The sequence below is a fragment of the Chiroxiphia lanceolata genome, chromosome 1 (assembly GCF_009829145.1).
Source record: "Chiroxiphia lanceolata isolate bChiLan1 chromosome 1, bChiLan1.pri, whole genome shotgun sequence".
Lineage (NCBI taxonomy): Eukaryota > Metazoa > Chordata > Aves > Passeriformes > Pipridae > Chiroxiphia > Chiroxiphia lanceolata.
The window spans coordinates 49,269,277-49,286,939 of record NC_045637.1 but is presented as its reverse complement, the minus strand read 5'-3'; the positions used below and the strand labels follow the sequence as shown (position 1 = coordinate 49,286,939).

General features: G+C 38.7%; 1 protein-coding gene across 10 annotated transcripts in view; it reads left to right on the top strand.

The window, feature by feature from the left end:
* The window catches only part of GREB1L (GREB1 like retinoic acid receptor coactivator), a 138,347-nt gene that overhangs the window by 17,578 nt on the left and 103,106 nt on the right, over nt 1–17,663 (top strand). The window contains exon 1 of one of the 10 annotated variants that reach the window (XM_032708520.1): nt 2,364–2,420. The exons of the other annotated variants lie outside the window; for them this stretch is intronic. The gene's annotated coding sequence lies outside the window, so the exon portion shown is untranslated. Of the gene's footprint in view, nt 1–2,363; nt 2,421–17,663 lie in introns of those variants that run through there. 10 annotated transcript variants of the gene reach the window in all.

Here is a 17,663-nt window from a genome sequence, read left to right as displayed (position 1 = left end):
CCTTTTATCTTTGCTTTATGTTGGGTTGGCTACTGGCTCATCTGCTCTACTTAGGTCACTTCTGGAAGCTTTATTTACTTTTCACTCTCTGGAAGTGTGTTGCAGAAGAACAGTTGTTATGGTCCCTTCTGCCCTGTGGTCTTCCAGTCCTCTAATGTGCCTATTGGATAATTGCTGTGGGCGATGGGACTGATTAGTAGTTAGCAGCACTCTCTGTAAAAGATGGAAGTTTCTGGGGCTGCTTGTGACTGCTGCTTTAGCTGTTTTTTCATCTTCTTCATTAAAGAAGTGGGATGCAGGGAGAATATTCATGATGGTTAGATGAAATTGACTGATTTTAGGTTAACTTTGGTTCCATTTCTGCTTCTTCACTGTAGAATCTTTCTGGGTGTAGATACTGCTGGGAGAGAATCTGCCTTCTTCCTTGCTGGAGGAACCCTTTCAACGGCTGGCCAAGCAGTGGCAAGCAAGCCAACTCTGCTCAGGTTGGCAGTCAAGGCTATGCCAGGCCAGACAGAAACTCTGTGTGCCACCAGTCTTAAAGAAATGAAGCAAGATGGGGTAGATTAGAGGGAAACTTGGAAAGAAATTTTTTTATTATATATGCAAACTCATACCTGGTTTTTAATAATATTCTGAATTTTGTTTGTATACTAAAGAAATTAATTTAAATAAATCTTTTTAGGAAACTTTTTTTTATTTCTTAGAACTTATCATTTCCTCTGACATCCTTTCCTCCTAAGAAATATTTTATGGTTGTGCTTAGTTTTCCTCGTTGTCTCAGAGAACTGAGCCACCAAAAAAACCCGAGCAGGTGGCAGGTGGTTGACCTGAAAGCTGGACTTCTGAGGCCTAAGCTAACATCTCAAAACCTGGGACGGCCTTGGTTCTGCACATATCTGAATAAAATGTTCTGTTTTGTAACCTGCTGGCTCATTGCTGCTATGGATGTCCTTACCATTGTGGACGTGAGCTTGTTTCCCACTCAGGAACGGGGAATAGCAACTCCTTCATATATATATATATATATATATATATATATATATATATATGCAAAATGTTTGAGTGGATCATGCAGAAAGTGTTCTTCCAAATATAATAAATATATATATATATATTCCATGTATAATAACTGATTTGGTTTAATCTAGATATTCTGTTTGATTTAACTTGGAAGTTGCAGGAAGTTGCCTGGAGATACACTGCTGTTTTGCTCTATAAGCAGTACTTTGAGGGTGTAACTTTGGTGTTTATTAATGATGACATTAATATGATCCAATGTAGTGTAAAAAAAAAAAAAAGACAATCTGGACTATTGCATGTAAAACAAGTGTTGCCACAGTGTGATACTACTTTATATATGTATGTAAATGACTGCAGAAGACTGCAAATATGTGGAGGCTGTAGCTCTTGCATATATCAGTGCTGTCCTGGAATGGTAATTTCTGTGAATGGAAAAGAAATACTTTATCCATCGAAAAAGAAGTGAACCAATGTAAGGCAAGGTAAGGCTAGTGTCTCTGAACTACAATCTTTTTGATGTAAGTATTTTTGTCATCACATGATGACCAAGTAGGCCATTATTTTTACTTTTTTTTTTCTTTTAATCCCCTCCTGAGCAAAAGTATGTTCTTTTCCTTCCCTACTGTTTTCCTCACAAGTTTGAGTTTCTTGCTCATTTTTCCAATGGTTTTGACTGGAGCTTTTTTCCAGATGGTTTTCCTGAGTGACTAGATAGCAGCAAAGAGTAAGGGGATGGACCCAAAATTAAGCCAGTTAAAGCCAGCAGTTGGGAGATCTTTGTTCTGTTCTGTCTTGACCACAGGACTCCCAACAGACATTGGTGGGGGAGGGCATGGATCTCAATTCTTTATCTTCAATTTCTTTTCCTCCTCTATGAGTAAAGTGTAAATATAGTATTACTTAAATGAACAGCTAAATTCTACTTAGTGTTAGTGTTGAATTAATGTACTTTGTAAAGCCTGTAAATAAACTGTGGGTTTATGAAAATATCCTGGGAAGATATGCTGACTTTTTATTTTTCTTGCAGTATGCTTGTTTAAAGTGAATTAAGTCCCATGAAAGTGGCTCTTCATTTTACTCTTCTTTTTGGAATGCAATTTATTAGTGATATCCAGAGGGGTCAGCAGCATAAATAATGTTTGTTTCGAGGCTTGTTGGGTGCAAAGGAGGGGGGTTCATAGCGAAAAGACCTATTTTGTTTGGTGTGGCTGATCAGGAGTGAGGCTGGAATTGCTCATAGTTGTCATTCAGGTTTTGTTTCAAAGTCCAAGGACCTACTGGGAAAAACAAAAAGCTAATGAAAGCTGACTGTATTTCAACTCAAACCCTGTGGAATCCAGAATGATGTCCTGACACTCCTCGTATTCTTATTCTCCTGCATTCCCATGGTTACTAAGGTAACAGGTTTTTAGAGGCTTTACATCTTCATTGTCAAGTATTTGCTACACTTATTGTTGCTGTTTGCAGATTAGGGCAATTTAAAGAATGCCTTTTGAAATGGGGACCAAAAAATACAAAAAGAAATATAGTAGAAATAGATGTAATTAATCAATTACCTTCTCTTGTTTAAATTTTCACTGCTACTTATCAGAAGCTACATACAAAATGTCACACTGGTTTAGTGCTGGGATTTTAGGCATGGGAAAATGCTTTTTCAAGGCATGTTCATTACAGAACTCTGAATACAGATGTGAGGACTACCAGATGTGACTTAGTGCCTTTTCTGAGAACAGAATCATGGATAAATTGAAGTTCGTGTTTGCATCAGGGTATTGCCTCTCTGCTTATAGTACATATGAGACAGTTACCTGAGTCTCGTAAGCTGTGTTACTGCATCTATGAAATCATACTTTAAAAATTAAGCATCTGGGGAAAATTAGGAAATGATGTTTCCTAACAAAATTTGGCTTCATGCAGAACTCTTGTAGTCAAACACACTTATTGATGCTCCTCGGTGTCCATTTAGCTCAAGCAGAAACCTGATTGTTCACATCTTCCCTGGAAAACTTGTTTACAGAGGAGATACTCCGACTTGTAAATATATTCCAGGAATATGACATTTAAATTGATTTAATACCTGCTCTGGCTTCTTGAAAGTTAGTGCATTGCTGCAGCAAGCATCTTTGGCATCTGTGCTAGGAGAACTGTTTTTTAAAAAATTGGTGTAAATGTTGACTCTTGAATGTAGTGAGGTCTTTACATCATGATAATTTGTGCTGTGTGGCAGAGTTATGGTATGTAATGAGTCCTTTTTGCCTGACAGAAACGAAATGTTTCTAGTTGAGAATAATCCTGCCAGACCAAATATAGGTGTTGTTCTCCCTGTGTGTCTTTGAAATGAGTCTGTTGTCATATAATCCAGAGCCCTTTATTGGACAAACCCACGTAGTGGGTGAGATCCCCATGCTGCTGAAATAAATCACCACCAGTGTTCCTGCTGCCTTAAATTAGGCAAGACTGAGAGTATGCTCTTAGATTACTTTCTTTATAAAAGTAAGTTGTATAATACAACTTTATTGCTGCTCATTTGCAGCTAAATACAGTTTCTTTGGAGTCACAAGCAGGAGGGGCCCTGTTGAGCACCATTTTATTACAGTTTTGCAGATGCTGCTGACAGTGGTTTGTGCTCAGCCAGGCAAGTGTTTACCCATGTTGGTTATGACTCTCACTACACCCAATATCAGCAAGAGGCAACTTTTTTGAGAAAGGCAAGACTTAGTGTGCAGACAAGTACAGAGCAGATTACCCCAGAAAAAGAGAGGTAACAGATGGGTGGCTGACGCCACAGGGGTGAAGCCAAATGCAGACTGAATTACTCCCTGCAATGAAGGACAGAAAGTGCTTGGCATGCATCTCTCACAAATTATCATTTTTAGGTGTTTGTAGGGAAGCCTTTAATTTGATTAGGTCCTTTTCTTAACAGTTCTGCACTTGTGGTTGTTACATTGCCCTGGGCAAAGATGTGATTTGGCATCAAAATGTCTGTCAATATTTAACTTTATAATAAGCTGTTTATAATAAGATTTAAATCTTCCTGATACATACAAAACACTGAATGAAGGAATATATATGCATGTATGAAAATATGGATACTTCTGTGAGGTTACAGAAGGAAAAATCATCTTCTATCTCACTTAAAAATGTGTATAATGCATGAGAAATAAAGTATGCAACTCAAAAACATTACGCCGTGCACATAGAATTATAATTGTTTATTAAATTTTGAATTTTGTTTTCATGATTCTTTTCAAACTTTTTTAAACCTGTTGTCACACTTTCAGTGCTTCTTTTATTTCAATATCCTGAAGGTTGTAGAACAAGAGGGAAAACAAATTCTTTATACCTTGTGTAGCTTTTGAGAACCAAAACTGCTAGTATTCAATGTGTTGTAAGCTTACTAGGGGTGCTTGTAAATTCCTTAGTTGAAAAAAAAAAGTCACTAAAGCGTAAGCTTTTTAAGGACAGACTTGAATGCGGAAGGGTCCACAAGAACTTGTTTTTTTTAAAAAAAATAAACCAGAAAATTCAGCATGCTCTTTCACAAACTTGAAATAACCATTGAAAGTTAATGTGGAAGGAGGCTGTAGTACCCCTCCGGTAGAGTTTTTCCATTCTGTAATTTGTACCTTCCTTTCCTGTTGGAGCAGGGATGAACACCCACCCACCTCTAAGGTGCAGAGCCCTTCAGAGGAGTCCAGAGGGGGCCTCCACTATGGGGAGCAGGGAGGGTATCAGAGTACTTTGTGCATACTTTGGCATTCCAACTATAATCAAATATAATTTAAAAGCTGGACCTCAAGGAATCCTTGCACTTTGTGAATGAAAACCAACCTTGCTCCTTCCTTATTCTTCTACACCATCCTAAAAGCAGGAACAAGTCTTGCACAAAAATGTATTTTTCAATGTATTTTCTTGCTTTGATTCTACCTCTTCTTGTAATTTTAACATGATTTTTATCCCTTTTGCTCAGATTTTTCCATTATGTTTTTAATTTCTTCTGAAAACTTCTCTTTCATCATAATCTTAAGAAAGGAGTCTATCCAACAGAAACCTTTCTCTTCAAAATAATTGTTTTGGACAAACTGAAATATGTTAATACAATCATATGAAAGTTAAACTTCCATGAGTCATATGGGACATGGTCTTGCCTTCAACGTGCTGGTCACTGAGATTCCAGGACATTCTACTAAGTGCTTCGTAAGCAAGGGTGCCAGCCTTGACAGTGAATTTGAGATCAGAATTTTGCAACTTTGATTTAATTTTTTTGCTAAAATCTGTTGTTTGTTGTTGGGGTTTTGTTGTTTTTGTTGGTTTTGGTTTTGTTTTTTCAATGAATGATGTTTGAATGGCCTTATTTTTAAATAGCAGTCAAAAGGATTTAGTTGTTACATACCTTTAGATCTTCCAATATCCTTTAGTGGGGTAGAGTGAAAACAGAGAAAACAGGTGTTTGGGGTTTTTTTCATATAGTTGGGCTGTTAAAAGCAAATTAAACTTTGACTTGACTTAGCTGTTTGCATTCTTACATATCGCATGCATTTCTTCAGTTCTCTTAAAAGATTTTGAAGACTGGAAGTATGGGTAGAACCAACAAGATGAATTAGTTGCTGGAATGTTTAGTGTGTGCCAAGTTCAAACAAGGGAATAATTTTTATTCTTTGTGGATAAAAAAACCCTAATGCTTTAGCGGGTATATGATTTCTAGATTAATAGCACACTATGAAGCAGGTATGGGTTATAAATTTGCATAATCTGGACAAGATGCAAATTCTATTCTACTGACCCATCAGGCAGCCTAGCAGTTTGTTCCCATTAACAAAAATGGCTGATGAAGAGGCACAGACATTACAGGATCAAGCTATAAACTTAATTTCTTGTGCACTGGCAGCTCTTCAAAATGTTTTTTGTTGGCAAACAGGAAAGCTATTGCAGTGTAAATTAGTGTTTTGTCTTGCAGAGATGGAATGAAATGTAAGAATATTCTTTGGGTTTTGATGAAGTGGTTTTCTCGGGGGCACAGAAAACAGAAATAATTCATGAACCCTTTTAAGGCTGCAGCTGCATGATTTTAACCACTTTATATCTTCTTAAAGCAGCCTGAGATGAACACCATTTGCTGTAAGAAACAGCGATTGAATAAGATGGGGGGGCTTTCCTAATAACTACATAAAAGAGGGATTGATAGCAACCAGTACAAAACTATTCTTTTCTCATCCACTTTCTTTCCTATAAACTGACTTTGTGGAATTTCCACACACAGCCCTTGTAATGAGATGGTCTGTGGACTCACAAAGTGTAGAGCAGATTTCCTTTTCACCCTGAACATGCGTTGCCCGGGGTGGCTTTACAATCTGCATCCTTGGAGATTTTCAAGGCTTGACTGGGCAAAGCCTTGAGCAGCCAGGTTTGCTGTCACAGCTGATCCTGCTGTTAGTAGGAGGTTGGAACAGAGACCTTCTGACACCCATCCCTACCTGAATTATTCTTCTGTTATTGCTTCTATAATTCTGTTATTGCTTCTGTTGTGGTTCTGCAAGCAATGGTCTTGGATCTTCAGCATAGTAACGTTGAGGTGGATTAGAATTGGAATGACCCAATGTTATTGGTGGAACAGAATTTCTGTGTATTGTGAAGGATCTTTGTAAAGTATTAAAGTTTTGGGAAAATTCTTGAGGAATGTCCCATTTTTGACATGGCAGCTCTCAAGGCTGAGTAGAAAAACTGTAGGCTATTTAGTAGATATAAAGTAAATTATTTGTTGAGTACCCTCCTCTCTGACATTTAGTGTTATAATAGAAAAATTATTATAATGTCTCATTTATTCTGACTATCCAAACTTAATGTATCCAGTGATAATTATATAGACAATTTTAGTAATATTTACATTAACCTATTAATCTTTTTCATCGAGTATGTGGAGTGCTACAGCTTCTGGTTAGAGAGATATTGCTTGAATAACCTGAAAGGAGGAAAATTTGCTCTTTTTCAGCTTTGTTTCACAAAAATAAAATTCTCGTAAGGCCAAATAAGTACAAAAGTTTTGTTGCAGCTAACTTTGGTTTGTAGCAAGGGATACGGTGGAAAGCAGAAGGCCAAAGGGGTTGTCTTCCATCTGTGCTGAAGATGCGAAGTCATGCTATCTATAGGAAAAGAGAGATGACATTGCCCTTTAGCCTGGACTTAATGTAGGTCAGTTGGGTCACCAGATGACATGACTTTAATGGCCAAACTGCTTTTAACAATTGCCTTGGGCAGTGTTTAGTTTCACTGATCTTTGCCAGCCTTCGGCAGAAGAGAGAAAAATCCACCTTATCTTCTGTTTTTCACACGGTGATGGTTTAATCCCCTTTTGTACTGAAATTTCTCTAATGAAACCTACTACCTAGTACACACTTTCTTGTTATAGTTAAACACAGCATTGGTTTGTATGAAATTTCAGAATGAGTTGCCTGTGAGGTTTGTTAGTGTTCTTGGGCTGTTCAGCTACCATATGCGGAATTTCTAGTCTGCTTAAGACGACCTATGGTTTATTATCTCTGTTTCATGTGCAGCATCTTCCTTCTCGCTGCAAAGCACTGCAACAGAATCACTCACATACCATAGCAGCAGAAGAGGAAGGACAGAGCTGATTTCAGACTGTTCTACTACTTTTCCATCCTGATGATGGACTGGGAATATTCAATGTCTCTTTCTGAAATACCTCAGTATATATCTTAGAAAGTGCACGAGTGTGTGTCAGTTTTGTATAGATACGGTGAATGGGCTGTTGCTCAGAAACAATGTCTCAAGGTTGTAATGGAGAGTACTATTAACATACTAGCTTAATGGCCTGTGATGATGTGGGGGGAAAGACAAAGGAAAGCAAATATTGAGTCATTGGGGGGAAAAAAAAGAAGGAAACCAAAGCAAAAACAATGATTATACCAATCACATGCATCTTTAGTATACCTACATCTTGAAGGTCGTTTGCAGTTTGTCTACTTCCTCTTGTTTCTTCAATAACAGATACTAAAATTTGAAAAAATTAAGAGAAAGAAAATAAGGTGATCCAAGTGCTCTTATGTAGGGAACAACTACACTGACTAGACTACAGCCTGGGAGTAAGACATTTGAGGTCCATAAAATACTGTGGGGCAGAAGGCGATAGCTGTTGATGTCTTCTGGAGAGAAAGAACTGAGGAGCATCAATTGAAATTATCAGGAGCCATGCTGAATGCAAATAAAGTGTGATAACTGCCAGTGTGAGGTGGGTTGTGGTACACCTTTCTCTGGACTGTGCTGAAAGCTTAGGTGGTTTCTAAAGCAGCTGGATAAATTTATGGTTGCTGTTAAATGAGCCTTGAGTTGCAGGTCAGTGGAGACTGGGAGAACATTTTGGGTTCTTATTACTGCAGGAACATCATCAAGTCTGTATTATTCTCTGAAGATCTGTTGTTGGCCATTGTGACTTAGGGAAAGCAGCTTGTGGTTTGACACACCATGTCTGTTTTTAGGTTGTTCCAACCACCCTTTTGTTCTTCTTTGATTGCTGTGGGACACTGGATTGGACGAGGTGGGCTGCAGTAAGTGTTCCAGTTCTGTCCTTTGCTCACAGTGCATTTTCTGCAGGCAGTGAGCCAGATGAAACAACATATGGGTTTCTTTTCTGCACCATATTGGTTTTATAGGTAATAAAACTAAGTATTAACAAGCAATTCCAGGAGTGCCAGAATTGAAGAAGCCTGGTTTCCGATAGATTTGGATTTTTTGATTTATGAACTCTGATTTAAAATGTTTTCCTTACTTGGGATGTTGTTAGGATCAGCCCTTCCAATAGCTTGCTTTTGTACTGCTGTTACCTGTAGCTGAGACATGGTTGAATGTCCTGCCTAACTGGCTAAGTTTCCTCTTCAATACTGAGAGGCTGAAATATCTTTCAAACCTCTGTTCCTCTGTCTCATTTGCATGGAATTTTGTGTTTAAGAGGTGCTTGACAGAAAACATGTAATATGAGCCGTGTTTCTCTTGGAAACCAGACAAAATGAAATAGAACAAAATAAATAAAAATAATATGAATAAGCCAAATAATCCTTCATCTTGCCCCAAAGTAGTAATAATATAGTCCAAAAAGTCCCGTGAATATCAAAAGTAGGTTAATTATAATCTTCCTAAAGTTTTGAGTGTAATACAGGTTAGCTTCAGTGCTCATGGCTGTGCACAGGAACAGTGGGGTATGAGTGTGACATCCAATTTTTCTTACATTATTTAGTAAGCGACATGCATGCTGTGTTCTTGCTGGTTGTTAACAGCATGTGAATTATGAGGCCAAAGGGGTCTTCCTCATGACAATGGCTAATGTCTGTAGAAATGCAAAGGTCATGGTCATGACCACTTTTTTTTAATGCCAACTGGATACCAACGACAATTACTGAACTAGGCAGATCTTAAAGGGTCAGTTTATTGACTTACCTTCCCTGCTTTGGGAGGGGTGATGGAGTCAATGCAACTGTGACTTCTGGGCCGTGCCAGTTTGAGTTTGGCTCTGGATGGTTTTCCTTCATATTTCCATGAAAAATAGGTGCTACTGGTTCACTAGCTTTATTTTTCTGTGAGATGCTACTTGATTAGCAATATTATTACCATCTTTAAAAGAGAGAAAAAACTCAACTTCTTAAAACACATTTTGTGCTTTTGAGATAACTTTCTTTTCCTTCTAACCTGTAGTTTAAACTTTAACGGAGAAAAAAAATGGTGGTTTTGTACTTTCAGACTACGTGTATTAATGGTGACTGTAATATTTTTGAAAAATAATTTTTTAATCAAATTTCAATACAGACATCTTTGAGGTAAGATAAGGCATTGAAAACAAAGCTCTTTACTTACCCTTGGCTGAAAATATACTGGCTTTTAAACAGACATGATGTGTTTGGAGGGAATTGCAGCTGTAGGACATGTGGCTATGGGTTGTAGCTTCTCTATCCCAGCTCAAAATTGAATGTCTATAAACTTCAAATTGATCCTGAACCAATTCCTCTGTAATACAATGACCTTACATCTGTGGGGTGTTGAAAGTCTGCACTGCACACTGAAGTGTGTTTAGTCACCCCTTGTGATGATTAAAAATTAGAAATGGAGACACAAAAGCCATTATTTGTCTCTTTGGAAACCATACTTTCCAATTACTGTACTGGGTGCTTTTCTGGAGTAGTAAAATACTAAACTAGTATTTTGAGAGAGGGCAGGTCATACATCAGGAAGCTGAGTCACAGCTGGAATGGATACAGCACTAGGAAGTATCTTCCTTAATAGCCTGAGAAAACAAGAGCTATTAGATGACCTAATCTTTTTAATGTGAAACTTCTGCTCCTGTGACTTTATTTTCCTAGTTGCCAAGATTAAGTGTGGAGGTCATCTTCCTCCTCCCCCTCCCCCTTACACAGGAAAGTTTCCTAAGTGTAGAGATGATTAATTTGAACCTTGCCTGAATTTGTGGCCTTCTGATGCAGGTATGGTAGGATGTGATGGATGGTGGATATGATACTATAAAGTAATTTTATCGGTTTACAAAACTGTTGATTTATTACTGAAAAGAGGAACTTCTCTTTGTGATGAGAATCTTTGTCTTGAAAGAAGCTGGAAATTATGCAGGCAATGACTTTGTGTTTGGTAATAGCAAATCCATATGAACTTTGAAGTTAAAGGAGTTGGTCTAAAGCCAGATGTATCAATGAGATAGTCAAGTGTAAGCTTAAAAGTTCTTGTTTGAATCTTCTTGGAAGCTGGAGGGTAGTGGTGGCAAGACAAAGGTTAAAAGTCTTGCTGAGATTAAAGTTGGCAGTGAAGGAAGAGCAACTTTTAGAAACAAATGAGGAGAAATAGCAAATACTTTTGGACAGATTATTTTATTGTATTGCTTTAAGTAACTATAGATGAAACTTTTAATGTAATCTACTGAGATTTACAAGTGGTTTCTGTTACACAATTTGCTATTCCAGTGCTTTACCAGACTTCAGTCATTTGTGTGAAACTTGGGCTTGTTAAACAGCTGTTGCAGACTACTTTTTCCCCTTATTTCAGGCTGAAGTAGTAGGCAGTTTTTGGCGTCAGATACACATATGGAGCAATTGCTTTGTTTGCAGAAGGGAAGATATTAGGAAAGTGTTGCTCTTGCTTTTTTTTTTCTAACATCCTTGCTGTCTAATTATTTTGTGCTTGGCAGGAGGAGATTTAATCTCAAGATTGCATCTTTGCTGTCCCTTCAGAAGTCAGCCAAAGCTATCTCAGTTAAGAGCCAAAACTTCTAGTTTATTCAGGCTCAGAAACTTGCTAGGGCTTCACTGCTAAAATTCTGCCTCCCCCATGGTTCTGTTACAGCTTGTAGCTGTGCAACATTTAGTCATACTCCCTGATCGTTGCAACCCCTCTGAAGATCAGGCACTGAAACTGAGGGGGGTTTTAGGGTTGATGTTGTGTGTGTGGCTGCGTGACTTTACTGGTTGGATTTCAGCAATGTGCAGGTGGAAGCTACTTGGTTTATATGGTGGGGAAATGGAAATAATCATGGGGGGAGTAAACAAGGAGGCTGAGAAAGATAGGGAAGCTTGGAGTGAAGCATGTAGAACAAGTTGAGAAGCAGATTGGACTGGCCATAAAAGAATCTGAGGGCTTGCACATATTAAAAGAAACCAAGATAGGCTTCATGAGAAAGAAGTGTATGAGAATCAGAAATGGAAGTGAAGGGGCATTAAAGGCAAAGGCGGGCAATGACACTGAGAATATGTTGGCAAGGAGCCTGAGAACTGCTGAGGTGAGGGAAAAAGATATGATGAAACAAAATGTTTCTGACAAATTCATATACAAATATGGGATGTGGTTTGTAAGGAGTCTTTGGATGATGGAAGAGAGTTGCTGTGCTGGGATAAAACTTTAGGAGTGGGATGAAAATCCTATGGGATGATGAGAATTAACCCAGTATGGGCTAGTAACATGACTCAGATTAGAGAAAGGAACTAGTCTGGAGTTGGACAAAACAGCTGGGAGCAGAGACAGTAGGGTTAGATCAGACTAATATGTTTCCCCAGAAGTTTCTCCATTGTAATGCCTAAAATAGAACCAGAGGGTTTTTTAACATTGTTGCTTTTCTGCTGTGTGTTGACCCTGACTGGACACCAGATGCCCATCAAAACTGCTCTATCACTCCCTTACTCAGCTGGACAGGAGAGAGAAAATACAGCAAAAGGCTTGTGGGTGGAGATAAGGATAAGAGGAGAGATCACTTACCCATTACCTTCATGGGCAAAACAGACTCAACTTGGTAACTTAGTTTCAATTTATTACCAGTGGAATCAGAGTAGGTTAATAAGAAAGGAAACCATCCTTTTCCAGCGTTCCCATGTTCTGGTGCAGAGTTTGAGTCCAGTCTCAGCCCAGTCTATGGGCTTTGATGCATACTCTAGCACACCAGCACTTCCCACGTTCCACATTGCAGCCTGGCGTCCACATACCTACCTTGTCCTCAAAATTATTGTGTTTTTACTTCTTTGGTCTCTGACTTTGTGTTTTCCTGACCCTGACCATGACCTGTTTGTATCCCAGCAGCAGCCTGACCCAACCACTAAGCCAAACCCACTCATGTCCTAGCCACAGCAATATGTGATCACATTGCTGTGAGTATCTGTGGGAATAATCAAGCCCCAGATGGGGGGAGGAGGTGGGCATTGGTGAAGACAAGCAGCAGTCAAGCAGCACTGTCGGTATTCCTACAGATCAGTGAGAACCCTCACTTTTCCCATGTCTACTTTGCAAACGGGAGCAGGAAAGGTCTTTGGAGTTCCTCCCCTCAAATCACAGTGCTCCATGGGGAACACTGGCAACGAGGCAAGACCCTGTCAGTCAAAAGATTTATGATATTTACTGACAGTATGCATTTGGTTTGTGTGGAAAGGTTTTGGTGGTGGAGGGGTACAGGGGTGTCTTCTGTGAGAAGCTGCTAGAAGCTTCCCCTGTGTTCAGCAGAGCCAATGCCAGCTGACTCCAGCAGACCAACTGCTGATCAAGGCCAACATCAGTGACCGTGGTGGTGTCTCTGGGATAACAGAGCTGAAAAGGGGAAAAAGTTGCTGTGCAACAGCAACTTAAGTCGGAGAGAGGACTGAGGATATGTGAAAGAACTCTGCAGGCACCAAAGTCAGTGAAGAAGTAGGAGAAGGAAGGAGGTGCTCCAGGTTCTGGAGCAGACATTGCCCTGCAGCCTGTAATGCAGACCATGGTGAGGTAGGCTGTGCCTCTGAAGACCATGGAGGTCCAGAGCTCAGCAGATATGCACCTGCAGGCCATGGAGGACCCAACACAGGCGGAGGGAGATGCCCAAAGGAGGCTGTGACCCCATGGAAAGCCCGCCCTGGAGCAGGCTCCTGGTAGGACTTATGGCCCCATGGAGAGAGAAGCTCAGGCCGGAGCAGGTCTTCTGTCAGGACTTGTGACCCCATAAGGGACCCACGCTGGAGCAGTCTGTTCCTGAAGGACTGCACCCTGTGAAAGGGACTCTATGGTGGAACAGAGGAAGAGTGTGAGAAGTCCCACCTGAAGGAGGAAGGAATGGCAAAGACAATGAGTGATGAGCTGACAGTGCTGCTGGAGGGCGGGGAGGAGGCAGAGAAATCAGGAGTGAAGTTGAGTCCAGGAAGAAGGGAGGGGTGCAGTGAAGGTGCCTAGGTTTCACTCTGTAAGGAGAGACTGTGCCACAAATATGTTTGTAGTGTGTGGTGGTACCCTTGTGTTGTTCTGAGTATAGCAGGTACACTGGCACAGAGGGAAGAAAAATACTGTTGTGGTGAAATCACATTCTGAGCTGTGATTTTACAGAGTTTAATGAAGAAGGTCCTGAGAGCGCTGTTAGGAGACTAAAATCAGCTGGGAAACAGCTAAAGCTCTAAATTATTACAATGATACACTCAACTATTTCAGAAAATCAGAATTTCTAATTTTTTGTTGAGGAAAAGGAGGTGTGTGTGAAAGCTGATCTGAAATGTTAAAAGAAAAAAAAGTAGTTAGTGAGCTTTCATGTAGGTGAAACCAATCTCACTTACGAGGGCTAACTAGCCCCTCACTTTCATGACTGTAAGAACACTCATTTGATCTCCGCTGCTGGGAACAGAAAGTAGCTTAACAATTAGTGTGGGATGGGCTCATCTGTGGGTGGCATGTGAGGTAATAACAGCTATTGCTGAGGGGAAAATTCATGCCTAGTTATCTAGGCTGTTTTATTTTTACCACCACTATCAGAGTCAGTGGACCAGAGTCCTGGCTGGTAGACTCACTTATTGCTCCAGTTTAACCATGATGGACTGAATGTAGGATTTTGAATCTGAATTTCTATAGGACTACAGCTCAAACAAATCAAGTGGCTTGCAGTGTCTTCTGAAAGGTGGAAACTTGGGTAGAACTAAGCTCAAAGACTTGCATAAATAAATACTGATGTGCAGTTCTTTAGCTGTGGTGAATTCTGTTGAAATATTTAGTGTTAATTCAGTCCTGTGTGTGTGGAAGGGGAGGAAGTAGGAAAAAAAGTGACTTGATGTTCCTTCAGATTGTCTTAATGTCTAACATGGTCAGAGGATTTTCAGTGGTTTTCACAGTAGACCTTGGGTCACAGGAGATGCATAATCATTTTATTTGATTTAATTTGGTTTTCTATCCCTTAAACTTGATCATTGTCATTGGATAGTTTTTTGCATGTTTTGTTCAATTTTGAGGCACACACAAGGTGCTTTCCTACAATTTGTTTCACAAAACTGGATGATGTTCTGGTGTATGGACTTTAAAATTTTCTGGATTTAGGGTGAGATTGCCTTAAAAATGTAATCTCTTACCAGTATGTCAGATAGAATCTGAGAGGCATTTCTATGTTACATACAGAAAAATTCATTGAGGGAATATTTGAAAATAAAGCTATTTCTTTTCTTTTCTCCTCCTCCCAACCCCACTCTCAGCACTCTAGAGAAAGCCTATTCATGTATAAAGCTTCATTGTTCTTTCAGGACTGTATTTGGTCATATTGTCAATTGTGAAGGGACACATCAAACCCTACAATTTTTATTTCTTTTTTTCTACTTAGTGTGTCCATCTCTCCATGGAGAGAGCATAGAGCGTTGCACAGGATGGGATAGGGAAGGTAAACAGGGCTAAGGGAAAATGGAGTGCTTGATTAAATAAAATTTACTTTTCTTTTTTAAAGCCTGAATCTTTATTTCATGTTTTGTGTAACACTGGATTTAGAGGAACATTCAAAAAAAGTAAAAGAGAATCCATTCCCTAGGTTGTAAAAAAAAAAAAAAAAGAAAAAAAAAAGAAAAAAAAAGTGCTGTTTGCTAGGCAGCAGTCACAGGAAATGGTAGCAATTTTTTTTGAGCCTACATTCATATGCAATATAATAAGGTTCCAATGACAGTAAAATTTACTACAATATTCAGAAAACTGCCAATCCACAAATTTCTTAAGTATGAACATGTGCAGTTGATGGTGCTGTTACTTGCTGTATCTCTCCCTCCCCCTGCCCTTTGATTTACGAATAACTCTGATTCTCTTGAAAATTTTCTTCCTACCCCACCCAACAACTGCTTTATAGCTGACAAAAATAAGCCATTTCCTAACCTTATCCTCTACCTATAGAGGTCATAAAAATTGCTAATGGAAACGCTGTTGCCTTCTGTTGTGTGATTCTAATAGGAAACGGATCACTGCAATTTATGGGGTACTTACCCTTTTCGGTACGTGATGAATGGCTCACTTCAAATGATGTTTCCTCATTGATTTCCTAGTATTTATCAGCAGAAACGACAGAGCAGGAAGAACAGCATTTAAACATGAAGTTGATTTTGAAGATGTCATCTTTTCACTACAGTGTGAATTCATGGCAATATAGCATTTGCTGTAGTAGAGTAGCGAAAGAAGTGAAGTCAGTTTTTTACATTACTCTTAAGATTAGGTCTCTAAACCTACTTTTTGTTATGCTGTATTAGCTTTCTTGCCTGTTCTTTGGTAGGGAGAGTAAGAGGCTTACTCTATGTACAGGTTTTCCTCACACTGCCTATTTGTTGCCATGTTCTTGAGAAAGTACATGTGATATTTGTATGTGAGTAGTCTTTTTGTCTATGTTGTCAAGCTTTTTGGGATATTTACATTTAATTCACATGAAAATCTATATTCAAATAAATTCTATGTGATGTTTAGCAGATGTCTGAAATATTTGTATTACTGTGGCATTGTTTTATTTTACTGCATGGGAGTACATGAAGTATTAGAAGAATCCCTCTGAATCTGCTCAGTTTCTCTCTATTTGGGCTGGATTGACTCAAAATGAAAACTATCACTTCAGTTTCTTCAGTGTCCATACAACCTTTTTCTCTGTGTGTTGCTATGTGAATCACTGGGCAAGACCACATGTAACAAAGCTGGATGAGGGGCAGATATAGTCCTTCAAAACATGTTGGTGTTTTGTTTTGTTTTGTTTTTTAATTGCCAAGAGTAGAAAATTGATACATCCCCTCGCCAAGTAGGATGGCTTGTTTTATTTTAGAAGGATATTGCAGTTTTGCTGCTTATAAAACTGGCTTAAATGTCATTGACTTGACAATCTTTAAATACTGCAAATGGTTATAGCTCTGCAGTAAATAAAATTTTCATCTTCTTTAAATGATAGTGTTAAAACTTGTTTGCATTCTTCATTTTCAGTGAGTCCAATGTTAGCTAGCAAAAATGAGGTTACATTGGTTAGAGATAAAAGCATGGAATTTCAAAAGTCACTTTGATAGCTACTACTGCAATTAGGTTTACTTTTAAATGGATATAAATGGATATTTATTTTTTAAAAAGGCACTATGTGAAACCATTGAGATAAAATGTACCTATTCCAGAGAACTTGTAATAATTTTAACTTTCACTGTGTAACAGCAAATCTGTTGATCATTTTGTTACATTATTTATCTGTTTCTTGAGATTTGTAATTATAACTTTGCTATTTTCTTTCTTATTGTAGTGTGCTTTATAGATTTTTTGTTTCAACCCATGATGCAAACAATGCCAGTGAAGAACAAACTCTGCTGACTTTGAAGCCTCTGCAGTTTCCATTTTTTTCTCTTTTCCTGAGAACTGTTGCATAAAACTGCAAACAAGCAATCAGGCTGCATGCAGATGATTGACAAAGAATATTTCGTATTGTCTACTTCCATTGCTAAGCATTATAAATTGGCCTTCAAATGTCTCTAGTGTAAACATGCTGGATGTCGAACAAAAACGAGTGAAGACTATCATACCTTTCTGATCATATTTGCTCTGAAATGGGCTTCATATAAAGCATAAATTCTTTCTAAATGAAAAGGCACTTTTCTTTAAAAACATCACTTCCAACTGTCCTTTCCAAAATTAGTATTTTCAAATGTTCTGCACTTAACTTTGACAGTTTTTTCATGTCACACTGCAATTACTTTGAAAGAAAGAGCTCTGAGATTTTTGTGAGATGTCTCACATAAAAGAACAACAAAGAAAATATTTACAGGCTTTGCAGAACACTAGATAATATGTTAATTCTTATTCTGGGCTAAAAGTTGTCTTACAAAGGGTTACCTCCATTTCCATGGTGTTCAAGTGGAGCCACCACAGTT